The 17,704-nt window shown below is 40.6% G+C and overlaps 1 protein-coding gene and 1 pseudogene across 2 annotated transcripts in view; one reads left to right on the forward strand and one right to left on the reverse strand.

The window, feature by feature from the left end:
- TENM2 (teneurin transmembrane protein 2) overlaps positions 1 to 17,704 on the forward strand; it is a gene marked incomplete at its 5' end in the record, with an annotated part of 1,189,887 nt that overhangs the window by 338,950 nt on the left and 833,233 nt on the right. The window lies entirely within an intron of this gene.
- Positions 2,592 to 4,037, reverse strand: LOC308519257 (TATA box-binding protein-associated factor RNA polymerase I subunit D-like; annotated as a pseudogene). Its single transcript has 2 exons — positions 3,779 to 4,037; positions 2,592 to 3,181 (listed from the first exon to the last, which is right to left on the reverse strand). The product of its transcript is annotated as a TATA box-binding protein-associated factor RNA polymerase I subunit D-like (transcript).

A 17,704-nucleotide genomic window follows, 5' to 3' on the forward strand; every position in this document is an offset into this window, starting at 1 on the left:
CATATAAAAATGGTGCTAAATTTTATTAATTTGGACCAGTAAGGATTTTAATAAAAACTCAGATACCAACTCATGTCATTGTAATAGAAATTAATGTATGATGGTAAGAACTTCTTTGGAGCTGTCAAAATCTGAGTTCCTGCTTTTCTTTCCTTCCCTCTCTTTCTCCCTCCCTCCCTCTCTCTCTCTTTGACTTTCTAGAAAAGATGTAAAGTTTTTTTCTAAATATATATATATATTTTAGAGGCCCAATGCACAAAATTTGTGCATGGGTAAGGTCCCTAGGCCTGGCCAGCGATCAGGGCCGATTGGGGCCTTCCAGCTGCCAGCAGGGGCCTTCCTTCATTCTGCTCTGCCCCCTGGTGGTCAGCGCACATCATATTGAATGATCAAACTGAACTTTACATATATATATATATATATATATATATATATATATATATACACACACACACACACACACACACACACACACACACACACACTAGAGGCCAGGTGCACAAAAATTTGTGCACTCGGCGAGGAGGGAGTCCCTCAGCCCAGCCTGTGCCCTCTCGCAGTCTGGGACCCCTCGGGAGATAACGACCTGCTGGCTTAGGCCTGCTCCCGGGTGGCAGAGGGCAGGCCCAATCCCTAGGTGCAGTCCCTGGTCGGGCTCAGAGCAGGGCCGATTGGGGGTTGGGGCACCGCCCCCTGTCACACTCAAGGCAGTGTCGATGGGGAGGTTGCGGTGCCACCTCCTGTCACTCACAGAGCAGGGCCAATCAGGGGGTTGGGGTGCTGCCCCCTGTCACTCACAGAGCAGGGCCCATCAGGGGGTTGAGGAGCTCCCCCCTGTCACTCACAGAGTAGGGCCAATAGGGGAGTTGGGGCACTGCCGCCTGTCACACACAGAGCAGGGTCGATCAGGGGGTTGGGGAGCTCCCCTCTGTCACACACAGAGCAGGGCCAATCAGGGGGTTGAGGAGCTCCCCCCTGTCACTCACAGAGTAGGGCCGATAAGGGAGTTGGGGCACTGCCCCCTGTTACACACAGAGCAGGGCGGATCAGGGGGTTGGGGCGCCACACCCTGTCACTTTCAGGACAGGGCCGATGGGGAGGTTATGGCTCTACCCCGTCACACACAGAGCAGGGCCCGTGGGTGGGGGTTGGGGCGCCACCCTCTATCACCCACAGAGCATGGCCGATCAGGGGGTTAGGGCGCAGCCACTGTCACACTCAGGGCAGGGCCGATGGGGAGGTTATGGCTCTACCCCGTCACACACAGAGCAGGGCCCATTTGGGGGGGGGGGAATTGGGGCACCGCACCCTGTCACACACAGAGCCGCAGGGCAATCAGGGGGTTGGGGAGCTCCCCCGTATCAGCACAGAGCAGGGCTGATCAGGGGGTTGGGGCGCCTTCCCCTGTCACTAATAGAGCAGGGCGGATAGGGAGGTTGTGGCCCCGCCCCCTGTCACACACAGAGCCACAGGGCAATCAGGAGATTTGGGTATTGCCCCCTGTCATGCTGATCCCGGTGCTGGGAGGCATATTACCCTTTTACTATATAGGATAGAGGCCTGGTGCACAGGTGTGGGCTGGCTGGCTTGCCCTGAAGGGTGTCCTGGATCAGGGTGGGGGTCCCGCTTGGGTCCCTGGCCAGCCTGGATGAGGGGATGAAGGCTGTTTGCAGCTGGTCACACACCCTTCAGGGTGGGGGTCCCCACTGGGGTGCCTGGCCAGTCTGGGTGAGGGGCTGAGGGCTGTTTTCAGGCTGGCGGGTGACTGAAGCTCCCAACCGCTCCTTTTTTTCTTTTTTTTTAATTCTGGGCCAGCTTTAGCTCTGAGGCTTTCTCCAGCTCTTAGGCCTCGGCTGCTGAAAGCAGGTATCTGGTTTGTTTGGGTTCTATAATCAAAACACTGTTTCAACTCCAGCTCTGAGATCCCAGCTGGCTGAAAGCAGGTTTCTGGGGTTTTGTTTAGCTTCTATATTTGTAACAATGTTTCAAACTGCAAGCTCAGAGGCCAGCAGCAGCAGGCAGGGAACGTTGGAGTCTTCCGTCACTGAAGCAAGCAAGCCTCATGTTCGTTTCAAGCTGCCTGGCTGCCGGCCTCCATCTTGGCTGGCAGTTAATTTGCATATCGTCCTGATTAGCCAATGGGAAGGGCAGCAGAGGTATAGCTAATTACCATGTTCCTCTTTTATTAGATAGGATGATATTATGTGTGACCTAGGCACAATTATTTAAAGTTAATAAATTTTTATTTAAGGAATTTCACATGTTCTGATTCCTTCCACTGCCTTAGTTCCTCCTGAGTTTGAGGCTTAATCCCTTTTAGAAAGAATGTTTGCTCAATCCAGTGGTCATTTCAGTCAGTCAATCCTATAATCAATGGGACTCTATTTTTCAAGTAATTCACTTTGGGGCCACTGTTAGGGTCAGAGTAGATGGATCTGCCTGGTCTCTCAAGTTCAGACACCCTCTAAACCTGAGTGAGTTCAAATCACAGTCATTTCTTAGCCATCACCCCCTAGAACAGTACAGATCTTTAGACTATCCAAATACCTGCAAATCCAGACCTTGTGTTCTCAAGATAAAACCCATGACATTCATATGCCTATCTTCTTTTCAGGCCACTCTATCTTCAGTCCATTGTTTTTGGACTTTGATACCCTCTTTTTTAGACAAAGCAGCTTCTTCAGCATATTCCTGTTCTAACAATGCATTCATCTTCTTTGGTAATTCAGAACTTACTATGAAATAATTATTCTCTACCAGTTTGATATCACATTCATCACCAGATTCAAGATTCGTTGCAACCTCAACCTCTCTGCTGACTCTTCAGTGGGAGAGATAGATCCACCGTCATCCAAGTGTTTATATCTATGACTGTCAGCATCTTTTTCTTCTAAATCTTCACCAGCATTCATCTGTTTTGAGGATCCCTTGAGGTGGTATTCATACTTCAGTTTTTCAAGATAGTTGAAAAATCCTCTTGCCACTGTTGGCTCGAAGGTTAAACTTTTTCTCCAAAGTAATGGTTTTCATCCAGTGTCTGATTCTAAAAGAGGAAGTGAGGTCTCTTATCTTTAAATTGTTTCTTATTTATTTGTGGTTTAGTGTTTTTCCTTCCTTTTGTTCTTCCCTTGGTCTTCCTGTTGGCTCATATTTCCTCTTTTTACATTTCTTTTTCTTGAATCTTTCAAAAATAGCTTTTATTTATATTTAGTTTAATATGTATTTTTTATTGTTGACAGTATTACAGATGCCCCCTATTTCCCCCCTCTTTGCCCCCTCCACCCAGCTCCTGTCTCACCCCAGGCTTTCACCACACTATTAACTGTGTCCATGGGCTATGCATATATATCTATAAGCTTTTTGCTGTGCTTTTTGTTTTGCACCCCTGGAACATTTTATTTGTTTATGTTTCTTTATTGTTGAAAGTATTACAGATGTTCCCCTTGTTTGTTTGTTTGTTTCCCCCCCATTCCTAATCCACCCCCCTCCTAGGCATTCACCACTCTATTGTCTACGTTCATATATGCATATAAGTTTCCCAGTTAATCACTTCCCACGCACCTCCAACCCCTGCCTTTCCTCTGAAATTTGTTAGTCTGTCCTATGCTTCTATGTCTCTGGGTCTATTATGTTCATCAGTTTATTTTGTCCATTAGATTCCACATATGAGTGACATCATGTGATACTTGTCTTTCTCTGACTGGCTTATTTTGCTTAGCATGATACTCTCCTGGTCCCTCCATGCTGTTGCAAATGGTAAGAGTTCCTTCTTTTTCACAGCTGCATAATATTCCATTGTGTAAACATAGCTTTTAAAGTCAATGGTCTTGGTTCTAAAGAGGAGTCACTGGATGAATCTCTTGCTTGAGCACTTTTACGTGAACTGACACATATTCTACTAGGATTTCTTTGCCTCCATTTAGGTGATTAGGAACACATTGAGTTTTAAATAAGCTCCTACCCGAGGAAGAGATATCACTTTGATTTTCAATATCTATAGTTGAAGCAGATGCTGTTATGTAGTCCAGATAATCCATTTCTGATTTAGATTCTCCAAGTCCCTCTCAAAATTGTTATTCATCACTTGTTCCTTCTTTTCACCAATTTCAACCCAACTTGGCAGATGGCTTGCACCAACAAGCTCTGGTTCAGTATAGGCCTCAGCTGCATACTGTCCACCTGCAACCCACCCTAGAAGGTCATCCAGGAACTCCCCCTGCCACCCCCGACTTCAGCACTCCCAGGCAAAAACCACCTGCCTTTGTGAATGTGTGGAAGAAAAGACTAAATCTTGATTTTCTATTGACCATTTTGTTGTCCTTTAGCGGGTCATGTAATTTCCCCTTCTCCTCTGTCATTTCATGCAAAAGAGGTCTGAATAAATGGCAGTTATTGGCTTAAGAAAGTTCTCAACAGGAAGTCAGTGCTGTCTTTTGGATCAAGTAGATGAATAATTTACCTATAAAACACAGCTTCAAAAATTTCAACATGGACTGCATTAGTTGGGGTAAATCTAACGGATGGAACAAGGAATGTACATAAAGAATCATTAACCAAAATTAATTCCTCATTCCTGTGGCATCGGAAATCACGAATTCTGATGACCAGGTTCATGTTCTCCAGGGAATAAGGTTTCTCTCATCTCCTGGCACCGCCATCTTAAATGTTTCATTGCCAGTATCCCCTGCATTATAAGGGGAAGAGAACATAGAGCAGGATCATTTGTTCTAGGCTCTCTGCCCTTTAAATGGCACATGTCACTTTCACATCGCTGGGCTGACAAGAATTACAGACACAAGACCTGATGGAGATGCAGTGGGAACAGGGAGCGATAGTTCCTGGGGGGCAGCCACTGTCCAGCAGTGTTCTCTACCAAGGAAAGGGACACACTAAGGTGGACAGTTAACTCTCTCTCACGGTAAGTCTCCAGGCAGAACATTAGACAGAATCTGACCCTGGCACCTAGTGGAACCTGGAACCTTGGGTCAGTTAGGTATTGGGAGAATTGGTGGTGAATAACTTGGTTTCTTCACTTGAAAATATAGTCTGAATTATCTGTTTTCAAAAGTTTTCTGGCTCCCCAATCGTTATGTAAATAAAATGGCAGAACAGCTCTGGCGGAAGGGGCTTTGGGAGGGTCAGGTCCTTTTCACTCCAGCAGGCGCTCAGCAGAATCCCCAGGGGTCATGGATGGACACTGGAGGAGATGATCTCAGGATCCTTCCTCTGTCAACATTCCCTGATTTAAGGTTCTCATTCTCTCCATTCTCTTTTATTAAGAAAGGCTTATTTAAATGATCACTATAGAAAGTCTGGATCAGAGACTAAAGATTCGCAGCCCAAAGACCTATTTTATTTGGACTGCACCTTTTTGGAATTGCATGTTTTGGGCCACCATTTACAAATCACGATTTTCTAGGAAAAGTGCAAGACCCGGCAACATTAATTCCACCTCCTTGAGTGGCAGAAATCTACTGGCTCTGAATACCAGTCTCTCTTCCCTTTATCTTTTTTTCTTTTTTTGAAATATATTTTTATATATTTTTATTAATTTCAGAGAGGAAGGGAGAGGAAGAGAGAGAGAGAGAGAGAGAGAGAGAGAGAGAGAGAGAGAGAGAGAGAGAAAGAAACATTAGTGATGAGAGAGAATCATTGATCGGCTGCCTCCTGCACTATCCCCCTTGAGGATCCAGCCCTCAACCTGGGCATGTGCCCTGACCGGGAATTGAACTGTGACCTCCTGTTCATAGGTCCATGCTCAAGCACTGACCCATGTCAACCAGCTCTTCCCTTTTTCTCCAGGCCCCCTCCACTCCTTACTACCCTTTACACTGGCTGACTTAGCTCTTTTGTGTTAACTGCTTAGCTTCTGTAAGTCATTTAAATTTACAGAATATGATCTCATGGAAAACTATGTGACCTCTTTGAAATTTTTATCGTTTTCAGGCAAGCAGATAATTATTGAAAACTTCTGAGAAAGAATAAATTGAATCTCCATGCTCAATTGTTCTTCACTCTATTATTTTTGATAGAAGGTTCTACTGTATGATCCTCCCTTTTGGGAGACATTTATTTATTAAATGAATTTTCCACAATAATATTCCCCATTGCCTATGTGACTCCCTATAGCCTTTTGGCTTACAGGGTTTTAGGCTTCTGTTCTGAGTTAATTTAAGTAGTGATTTTCTCTTGCCAGACAAAGGCTCCACATAGCAACAATATATATGACAAAAGATATAATGGCACTTTTTTTAAAAATCGCAAATCTTTTTCTTAGAGTGGTAGCTAATAACGGCTTTCAGAGGATGTGTAGTAAAACTTTGACATATGTCATGGTTGTCAAAGTCAGCATTAACACAAAATAATAAGTTATTTAATATAGGATTCAACTTTATTATTTTTTCAAGTGAGCTGTCTATCACCAAGTTCTGAAGTGGATTTCTTTAAAGTCTCCCTGTCTCCAGAGAAAAGGGGGGGAAAGGCAGCGTGTCCCTGGACAGGATCTATGACTCATTATGTCAATCAAACCCCACTTCAGAAGGGAATAAAGAGATTTGTATCTCAAAGCTGCGCATAACAACTCCTCGGCTTTTCATTTCATATTTATGAGCGGGTTTACTTTGAAGTGTTTATCAGCCAATGCGCAGAAACATGAGGGAGCCTTGCCTGAAACCACACTCGGGCTTCTAATCTGCGATGCGTGCTGAGCAGCCTGGCTCACCGACGCATGCCGTGCGAAAATAAATACATAAATAAACTTTTTGTTATTGAAGGTCTTGGAGCCATGTCTTTATATGAACTATAAAAAAAGAATAAATGATGCTGAACATTTTGAAATCGGTGTAACACAGCAAACCTGGCTCCATGATGTGTGAAAATAAGGGAGGGGCGGGTAATTTCCTGCTTGAAATAAAACCAAGTAAAATGCAGAAAAATTAAAATACACAAATATTTACATTTACCTCTCATATGGTCTAAGTCCTTGGGTCTGAGTAACCATACAGTGGCAGTGGGTAGTACTAAGTGTCTGTTTAAAAAAAAAACATTTTAAGATGTAATTCTTAGAATGGTTGGAGAGATGTCAAAACCACTAAGTAGAAAGCTGTTTTATATTTTTATCTAGATTTTTAAATATATAAAAACAAGTAGAAGGAATGTCAGGGAAGATGAAGAAGGGGCATATATAAAATACACATTCTTTATGAATAAAACTGGTATATTTTTTGCATGTTTAACCTACCTGTGTATCTTTGTTTAATTAATTTCACAAATGTTTATTGAGCAGTTACTACACTAGTCCTGGCTTTACAATGGTATAGGTCAGTCAAAGTTGCTGAGGAGGACCCGATGTGTTAGGGGAGGCTGAGAAGTCAAAGGCAATGACAAGTTTACATATTGTTACTTCCTTGACCAAGAGATGCTCAGTTTTCTACTTCTTTATGTTAGATTCCATATGCATATGCTCATTTATTTATAGTAAAAAGGGCGTTTAAAGACATAAGCCTAGCCTGGCCAGTGTTGCTCAGTGGTTGAGCATCAACTCAAGAGGTCACAGTTGGATTCCAGGTCAGGGCACATGCCTGGGTTTCAGGCTCAATCCCCAATAGGGGGTGTGCATGAGGCAGCTAATCAATGATGATGATTCTCTCTTGTCATTGATGCTTCTATCTCCCTCTTTTTCTCCCTTCTTCTCTGAAATCAGTAAACATATATTTTGAAAAAATACAAAAGAAAGAAAAAAGTATTATTCACTTTGACAGTCTACCAAATGTTTCATTGATTTGAAAAGTCTGGAAAAAAGAAAAGCTAGGAGTACATAAGCTATCCTCTTAGAAAGGGTTACTTTCTTCTTTTGTCCTTTTTATACAGATTTTTCAAAGAGTATCCCACCATCCTTCCCACCTTCACAGTTAGGAAAAGTGGCTGTGATGTCTAATATCTCCTGAGAAATCTATCTATATATATATAAAAGGCTAATATGCTAATTGTCTGACCATTCGATTTTAGACAGTTTGAGCGGTAGCTATGATGCGCACTGACCACCAGGGGGCAGACATGGAAACATGGAAGAGGCTGATGAATCTCAGAGGGAAGGGGGGGGGGGGGAAGGGTAAGAAGAGATTAACCAAAGATCTTACATGCGTATTAGAGGCCTGGTGCACGAATCCGTGCACTGAGCCTCTAGTGCTATATAATCACAGTAGCTTAAAAGGGAAAGTCTTTAGACTTAACTAGAAAGCATGGCATGTGAGATACCACAAGAGCTTTGGAGCCAAAAAGGCAAATGCATGAAGCTTATTCCACCTCCACTTTTTGTGGCCTTAGGGATCTTATTTATTCCTTTTGAGCCTAATGCCTTCTTCCTACCTTTGTTCTGAAGATTATACGAGCGTTTGTATAAAGTGTTTGTGACCTAGTCTTGGCACAGACTATCTATAATAATAAAAGCATAATATGCTAATTAGACCGGATGTCCTTCCAGACTACTTCCAGACGAAGCTGGGGCTGTGAGGGAAGCCTGGGTCCCAGGTGCCAGAGGAAAGCTGGTGCCAGCAGCCAGGGGAAGGAAGGCCTACTCTTGCACAAATTTCGTGCATTGGGCATTTAGTACAAATAATAAATATTTAGCCAAAAATGCTGGTTAAATGAATGGCTGAAGGATGACCTTTCTTCTTGATCCCATGTTTTAATTTTAAAAAGAAACTGAGGATTCAGAGTATGAAGGAGCTTACCCAAGTTCATGTTTGCCACCCATAGTCAGGTTTTCTAGAGAAAAAATAAAATTACCTTCCCCCTGCATCTGTCTTCGCACCCATCAATGTAAGTGTAGTGGGAAATAAATCCATCAGGAATAAGGTATGATATCATGATTGTATATTTATGTGTTGATCTCACTTGCAATCACAAGTAGCAGGACAGTTTTTCCATCTCTGTATCCGGGTCAGGTCTCAGCACACCTTTTTGTCCTTTTGTAGAACTGAATTGAATTAATTTGTTGGAAACATGAAGGGTGGGTACCCCTCGGTATGTATGTGAGCCCAACAAAGGCAGCGATTCTTGGGGAGACCAAAGTACAAAGAAGCATAAAACCTGCCAGATAGGCAGGCACATCAAGCATAATAGCCTTTGCAGGGTGTGTTCCTGTTAAGGCTGAAGGATAGGTTTTTCTGAAAGGACTATTTGGATTCCTAACCCAAGTGGAGATTGAGCACATGGCACACGAGAGAGTGATTTGGACCCGATTCTAAGAAAGAAGAAATTGAAGCAAGAAATAAGTGTTTGAAATAATCTTCTATTGCTGATCCCTAAACAACTTGAATTAATGAGGCCCCACACCCCTTGTGACATGGGCACAGGGGACTTATGGCAGCGAAGCAGCAATTTCCCTGGTGGTTCTTTCACAGGCGAGGGGGGTGCATACAGATCAGTGCCCCCCTGAAAGCAGAGCTCTGCTAACAAGGGAAAGGCTGTCTCTCAGGCGAAGGCTCACCACGTGCCAGGTAGTACAGGTGATTTCCACAGAGCAAAGAGAAGTCTCAACAGAAGACAACTAAGTGTCTTGTTGAATTCCATTGCCTGTCATTCTAGAGAAGCCGTAGTTTTGCTGGGGAAAGTTTGTTGTTGTTTTTGTAATTTTAATTATTTTTTATTGATTTCAGAGAGAAAGTGAGAGAGAGATAAAACATCAATGATGAGAGAGAATCGTTGATTGGCTGCCTCCTGCATGCTCCCTACAGGGGATTGAGCTATGTGCCTTAACCGGGAATCAAACCCTGACCTCCTGGTACATAGGTCAACGTTCAATCACGGAGCCATGCCAGCTGGGCAAAAGTTGGCCTTTGAAGAAGAGAGCAATCCGCCAGCAATGACCCTTGATTTAAAAACAAAACAAAAATCACAAAACAAAACAAAAAAACGACAGAGAGATGCACCTCACTTCTTCTCAGCTCTGTCAGAGGCATGTTTTGTGACTTTGAGAAGCCCAGCAATCTCCATTTCTCTGCTATGAGGGGGAGGTAATTCTTGCACTTTCCACGCATGATATTAACTCCTAAAGCAGTTTGCTTTGAAAATCTTCAGTACGTGTGCTCTCTGGATACCAAATAGAAGAAATAGAGAGTAGGGTCCGTTTGCTGGATTCTGAGAGATATTTTGAGGAAATGAGGAAGGGCCAAGGAATTGGTCTGTGATGACTAAGCATTTGTTCCACTGATGAGAGGAGGCAGGTGACATTAGTGCTGGGCAGCGTTTGCCAGAACACCTGGAGACAGAAACCAGGCCCTGTCCCTATGCCTCTCAAGCAGCCAGGTGGCCGGACCATTGGGTGTTGATGGAGGGAAGATGTCCTCTCTGCATTGCAGGCTGACAGCACTGTTAGAGCACGATCTGAATTTCTTATTAAAATCCTGTAAGGGGGTGGTGGGTAGATTCCTTGTAACTGTGGCCTTCCACCAGGGGGGGGGGGTTGCATGGAGGAAGCAGAACTGCACTGGCCCAGCCACGTTTGCCTTGGCCTACCCCTCCTCCCTAAAATAATAATAATAAAAAACATTTAAAATGATATTTGACAACTGTAAAGACAAATCTATTATAGCGTAAATGAAAACATTTTCTATAAACAAAAGTTTACTTTTTTCTGATTTTAAAAGAAATTAAACCATTTTAATAAAACCCTACTAGCATATGGGCCCTAGTGACTACGTCTATTATGCTTACTGGATAAGGTGGCCCTGGTCCTATTGAAAGTGACATTTTTGTTATTGTTCCATTCACTCATGAATCTGAAAATGTGAATTTCAGGCCTGTTATGTTTTTCTCAGTGTTTAAAGCGTCAGCCCTCATTCCAAAGGGTCTTGATTTTGATTCCTGGTCAAGGGCATGTACCTGGGTTACAGGTTCAATCCCATTTGGGGCATGTGCAGGAGGCAACCAGTGGATGTGTCTCTCTCACATCAATGTTTCTCTCCCTTTTTCTCTCTCCCCCTTCTCCCTCCCTTCCACTCTCTCTCTCTAAAGATCAATGGGAAAAAAAATCCTTGGGTTAGAATTTTTTAAAAAAGTGAATTTCAGTGTTTTGAGATAAAGTCCTCTTCTCTTAAAGATGGTACCTCCATCTGATGAAAAGTAGAACTCTTCACATACTATTTAATTTCTGGGAATTCATAATTCATAGTTACAATTTACACTTAATTTGGTCCACATATAACATCACCATAATAGCTCTCTTCCCAACCCCAACGTAAGAGACATGCTTTTTTAAGAACAGTGTTTTTACACTGCACTTAATATTGTCTCATTTCTGAAAACTGAATCTAGTCACCATAATTTAATTTTTTCCATGTGAATCAAGGTAGCCCTAGTGAATGATGAATGAGTTCAGTGTTAACATGTGCATTGTAATACATTTGTTCTCAGAAGTTTTTGAAGTTTATTAAATTTCAAGTGGTTCCTTAATTCCACTTGCATTTGTACTAAACTGTCTGGTATATGCATTGCCTCACTCTTTTAGCTGTAAGCTTCGTTCCCTGTCCTCTCCCCAAAACCTATATAGCACCTCTTCCCCATCATCGATTGGAGGCAAACTCCAAAATCAACTCACCCCAACTGCACCCACATGCTTTGCATTCCTGCCTATTATGGGCTTGGATAACTTTATCTGTACAGCCTCATGAGCATGTATGTCATTGTACCTATTTTATAGATGAGGAGACAGAAGATTCTGGGGCGTCAGTTAACCTGCACAAGATCAAATCTTACATAGTGAAGTAGGGATTCAGACTCTGGATCACTTTCTCCTGAGGTGTTTTTAACCACAGGGATAAAGAATGTTTCTCCTAGGAAGAAAAGAGCACACATTTTCTGGCAGTATATTCATCATGTAATCATTTGGTTGCATTTACTTTAAAAAAAAAAGACTTTTTAAAGAGCAGTTTTAGGTTCATGGCAAAATTGAGTGAAAGGTACCAAGATTTCCCATCCCCCCATCTCCCCTGCACAGCCTGGCCTATTACCAGCATTCCCCACTGCAGTGATAAACATGTGTTACAACTGATGAGCCTACAATGACACATCATCATCACCCAAAGCCCATAAGGGGCATCAGGGTTCATTCCTGGTGTACGTTCTATGGGTTTGGACAAATGTAAAATGATGTGTATCCATCATTATAATATCATAGAGAGTATTTTCACTGCCCTAAACTACCTCTGTGCTGCCTGGTCCTCTCCCCCTGCACGACCCCTGTGAACCGCTGACCTCTTCACTGTCTCCACAGTTTTGCCTTTTCCAGAATGTCATATAGTTGGAATCATGCATACACGGCCTTTTCAGGCTGGCTTCTTGCACTTAGGAATATGCACTTAAGGTTCCTCTAGGTCTTTTCATGGTTTCATAGCTCATTTATTTTTAATGCCAAATAATATTTCATTGTCTAGATGAACCACAGTTTAGTTATTCATTGGTTGCATTTACTTTTGTTTCATAACGTTAACCCTAATTGACTGGGACTTCAAGAGGCATGCAAGCAAAGGCTTTTTTTGTAGTTTAATTCAAAATATAATCATGAGCATTTTAAATGTCATGACTCAATAGGAAAATTATGATATTGTAAATATTTTAAGGTATGAAATAGAGATGGTCTGGCCCAAGGCTTCAATTCTTAAATTATTTTAAATTTTAGGAAAAAAAAGCTTTATGTCACAGAAAAGTACAGTAAATGAAGTACATAATACTCATCACTTGTAATTTTGTTATTATTTTGTTACATTTATTACAGGCCCCCCTGTCCCCCATTGCATTCTTCCCTCTGCATCTCCACAATGAATTACTGTTAAGAATTTGGTGCATATATTTCCAGTTCAAATTTATCCTATTAGTGTATGTGTCTCTATAAACAACATATAGCACTCATTATATTCTTCCTATTGTGCTTTAGTAACTTGACCTTTGGATTTTGAGATCTACCTCTATTAAGACTAAGACTTGTTTTTCATAATTCTTTACTCATAAAATTGTCATTTTGTGGCAAAACATGGTCAGTGTTAGAGGTTTGTAGAGCCTGTCAGTTTCTCAGGAGACTTATTCCTTCCAAAATAAGCAGTGTAGCAACTAAATTACTTAACAAATCTAACTTTGGTGACAGTTTTATAGAGACAGTATGCAGATATTTTTTTTAAAAAGTCACCGGTTGATGCCTGTGGATATGCCGAAATTCTCGTAAAGCTGTTGTCTCCTTTACAGGTGAACACATCTATCACGTGGTGAAAGTAATGCTTGTAAGGCGCTTTGGTTGATGGCTGTAACCACATTGGGAATGATGTATCTCAGTGAGGCAGTTGTCTCCGGTATTGCTGAAACTGATCCATTATAGCGGCGCTCACACCATGAGCATAGTAAGAGTGCTGATGGTGGAGTCGTTCAGCTGTGATGACATGGGACTCTTTTACCCCACTGTGCAAGCTTCTGTATTCTGTTCCTGAACTTCTTGTTGACATTGAATTTATGTGACTCAACAACTCTCTGTAAGTCAACAGCTGCCAGATGCTAAATGTAAGGCTTTACATGTATTTGTAACGTAGGACATGTGTTAGGAACACAGGAAGCAAGGTGGGAGAGGAAGAAAAGGGAAGCTGTTGACTCAGTTTCAGTTATCCTCTCCCTGTTTCACAGATGCTAACAGGCACTGAGAAACTATGGTCTGCAAGCTCAATGGCTGGATGTTTTGCATGGTTTTAGATAAGTACCTAAACCCTAACAGTGATTGGTGGGTGATGGAGTAGTTGATGTAATGAATCAATTGATTTACAAATAAGAGTATATCATTAATATTTCTTCCTAAATATGTTTGTTTACAATGTAGATGCTGATTAGTTGCTGAAGCAAAAATATCAGCTGTACATACATTCACCTGGTGATGGACTGTGATCTATCTCACTAGTTGTCAGTCTGTGGATGAGTTAATTAACTGCTGAAATCTAGAATAATCCTTCCATGATGGGAGAGTCAAAATGTTTTCCAAACATCAAGCACGTGATGGAGACAGGGACCTTCATGAGTGCTAAGAATGCCAATGGCATGTGCCTCTGTCAAAATTTCAGTTAAATTTGGTAGCTTCTCTATTCACATATCAAACATTCCCTGTATTACTTTGGGAAAGTAGGATATTACATCCCTTAATGGAATAAACATTAAATATAAATATATGCAGCTTAACTGGAAAAAAGATTGCATTTGTATAGTAGTAGAAAAATTTGAAAATGGAAGCATGCTCGTCATTTTGTAGTTTTACACTTACTAGTAACATAATAATAGTAGTAATCTATATATACGTATAAAAGCATAAGTGACCATCCGACCATTCGACTGTCCGACCGGTAGCCATGATGTGCACTGACTACCAGGGGACTGCTATGCTCAAGGCAGGAGCTGCTGAGCTGCCATGACTTGGCAGCTGCGGTTCTCAGAGGACGCACCCAGAACCAGAGAGGAGGGAGCCCAATTCTGGGGTGTCACCCGAGAACTGCCCTCTCACAATCCGGGACCCCTCGGAGTATGTCGGAGAGCCAGTTTCAGCCTGATCCCCACAGGCCAGGCCAAGGGGCCCCACTGGTGCACCGTGCACCGGGCATCTAGTAATAATAATAATAATAATAATAATAATAATAATATATATAATATATCTACAATTACTATATGAGGCAAGTAGTTTTCACAGTAAGTAAATCTCTAAGCAACTAAAACAAAACAAAGTAAGAACTAAAAATGAGGTAAAGACAATAATCTAAAGATTGATTTGCGAGATAACAGAAGCTCTTCATTGAGAGCAAGGGCTGCTATCAGAGTGCAATTAGGAGACTGGACCTTGGGTTTTGAGCAAGAAAGAGGACCTGAAACTGAGATTCCTGCAATGAGCAAGAGATTTGAGAAGAGAAATGTGGTTAATAGTACCATGGGGCCTAGACAGAAGCAAATACAGAAATTTCAGGACACAAGCATCATCAATTTAGGCCCCTGTGATTTTTGAAAATTAAAATAAACCAATCTCAACTAAAATTAAGTGTAATTAAGTACAAAAAAACACACACCTTCATAATTAAGAGCAAGCAAAGCAACAGACAACCAATTTTGATCTTTAAAATTCTTAAACATTAGAATTTGTCAGATACATACTTTCAACTGTGTGTAATATACAGATTAGCAAGTAATGGAAGCACTGAACAGAAACACTTTAAAAGCTATAATAGTTTTGAAAGAAAATGTATAATTGCTGAAATTTTTAAAATGTTTAGTATATGTAGTAAATATGAGATCAGGCACAATTAAAGAAAGAATCAGTCAACTGAAAAAAATAACCAAATTAGCAAGAGACAATACAGAGAAAAAAAATGATCAAAAAATATAATAGAGACATTTAGAGAAAGTGATAGTATTTAGGTTAATTACTGAGAAAATACAGAATGTAGAAGTATTTAAGAGGCAATGGCAGAGAAATATTTAGAATAAAGAAATTATGAATTCCCAGAAATTGGAGCACAGTATCTATCAAGCAAGAATAGAATTCTAAATAGAGTGATATAATTATGCTCTCTAGCCAAGTACAATTATATTAGATGTAACAAACAAAGATATAAACAAAGTATCTGAATACATTTATAAACTGAATAAGTTCAATAGAAATATAGAAATATTTAGATCAAAACAACAATGAAAATACCATGAATGAAGAGTTGGGAGATGTGGTGAAAGTGGTCCTTAGAGAGGAATACAATATATAGCCTGGAATGTTTAACAAAAGAAGAATGCCTGGACAATACTAGCATAAAGAGCAAAGTTTAAATATATTTAAAAAAAAATCAATGTCATGAACTCAAAGAAAGGTGGAGAAAGTAATAACTTGTCAACAAAAAGGAAGAATTAAAAAAAAATTTGTTTTTTGAGGGACAGACATAATCATTGGTGAAACCAATCCAGCTAAAAGAAAGAAGGCACAAACAACTCATGTCAGGAATGAAAATGAAGACAGCAAACAACAAATCTAGCAGACATTTAAAGAACTCAGAAATACTTGGAAAACTATTCTAACCAGTTGAAAACATAGCTGAAATGGGCATATTCCTCAAAAACTCTATTGTTTCAAAACTTCTAAAATCATTTCAAGAAAAAAATAAATAGAAAATTTTAATAATTTTATAGTAATAAACCAAAATCACAGCAAGTCTCTTCCTCTGTATACTGATGGCCACCTAATAGCTATAATTTGCTGTGTAGTTACTCTTTGGCAGTCAATGTTCTGAGCATTTCTACCTGCCTTACCTAATTCAGGCCTCACAACAAGCCTATGAAGGTAGGTGCTTTTTTTACGACCCCTTAATAAATGAATAAATGTAGACTCACCGGAACAAATGAATTCTAAGAATATATGGTCAATAAGTATTTTTAAAAGAGACACGGGAACCCCCACGTTAACCCTAGGCTGTATAGTGACTGTTCGATAGGGCTGTTGTCCTAATTAATCGGAAAACTATATAAAAGCATTTTGGACTTTGCCTGCCACACTCTGAAGTCCTCAGTAAGCTAATCTAGTAACTGTTCTCAGATATAGGACAGCTAGACTATTGTAGCTCACTCACGATTGTCCTTTTCTTTTTCTGATTACCAGTAAAAATACTGTTTGGAGAGGCAGAGACTCCCACAACCAGATGTCCACCACCGGGTTGCTCTTACATGGAATACGTGATCGGTACCATCTTTAATAGCAGCATTGATTTTTAATCTTGTCTGAGCTTTAATCAGCAGAGGAGTCTCCAGCTAGCCAGATGACTGGACATCTCATTTCTCTTTCTGAACTGGCAGCTGATCAGCAGAACCTTTTGCTGTGCCTGCTTTGTGGTTTTCTAAATCGGACTTCGTTCGGGTTGGAACCCGGAAATGCCACCATTTCAGAGAATGCCCCTTTCACCTTTCTCTGCGAAGTTACAAAGCTTACAGAGAAACCTAGGCCATAGGACACTCTCCCTTCTGCACTAGCCATTTTGGTGTCTCCTTGATTCGGAAACGTGTTTATTTGCATTGGCATGACCTTAGTTACCGATTGTAAAAAGTTGTGACATATCTGACATTCAGACAGAGATTAGAATTCTTAATCTAAAAGTGGAGAAGTACTAAAATATTAATGTTTTAGGTGCTACACATAAAAGAACATTGTTATCCTTAAAGTACATTTTTGAATTATAAATATTGACTTACATTTTTTTGAATAATAATGTATGTGCACCTACTCTGTGTTTTTAAGCCACAGGATCATTTTGTGAACAGTTTTGTCAACATTTGAGAAAATATCTGAATATGTAAAATCAGATGAACTTTAGAAGGGCATTAAGAGAGAGTTTATGTGAACAATTTTAGTAAACACAGCATAAAACATTAGAATTCATAAGTAGTTCCTTCTGGCCTTCAAAATTGTTATTGCATATAAAATATATAGGTTTTAGACTTGTATGAAAATAAAAATTTAGATAATGTTGGTAATTGTTTGGACTAATTATTTTGTGTAGCTTATACATATTTATAATTGCTCAAAATTTAAATATAAGGTATTTAATATGAGAAAATAATTTGGTGATAGGCTTTGATTAATTAAACAAAAATAAGAGTTTTATTTTTTTATAATTACCACATTTTTCTTGATTACTCTATTTTGCAAAAT

This window comes from Myotis nattereri (assembly GCF_964212035.1).
Source record: "Myotis nattereri genome assembly, chromosome: 5".
NCBI classification, from domain to species: domain Eukaryota; kingdom Metazoa; phylum Chordata; class Mammalia; order Chiroptera; family Vespertilionidae; genus Myotis; species Myotis nattereri.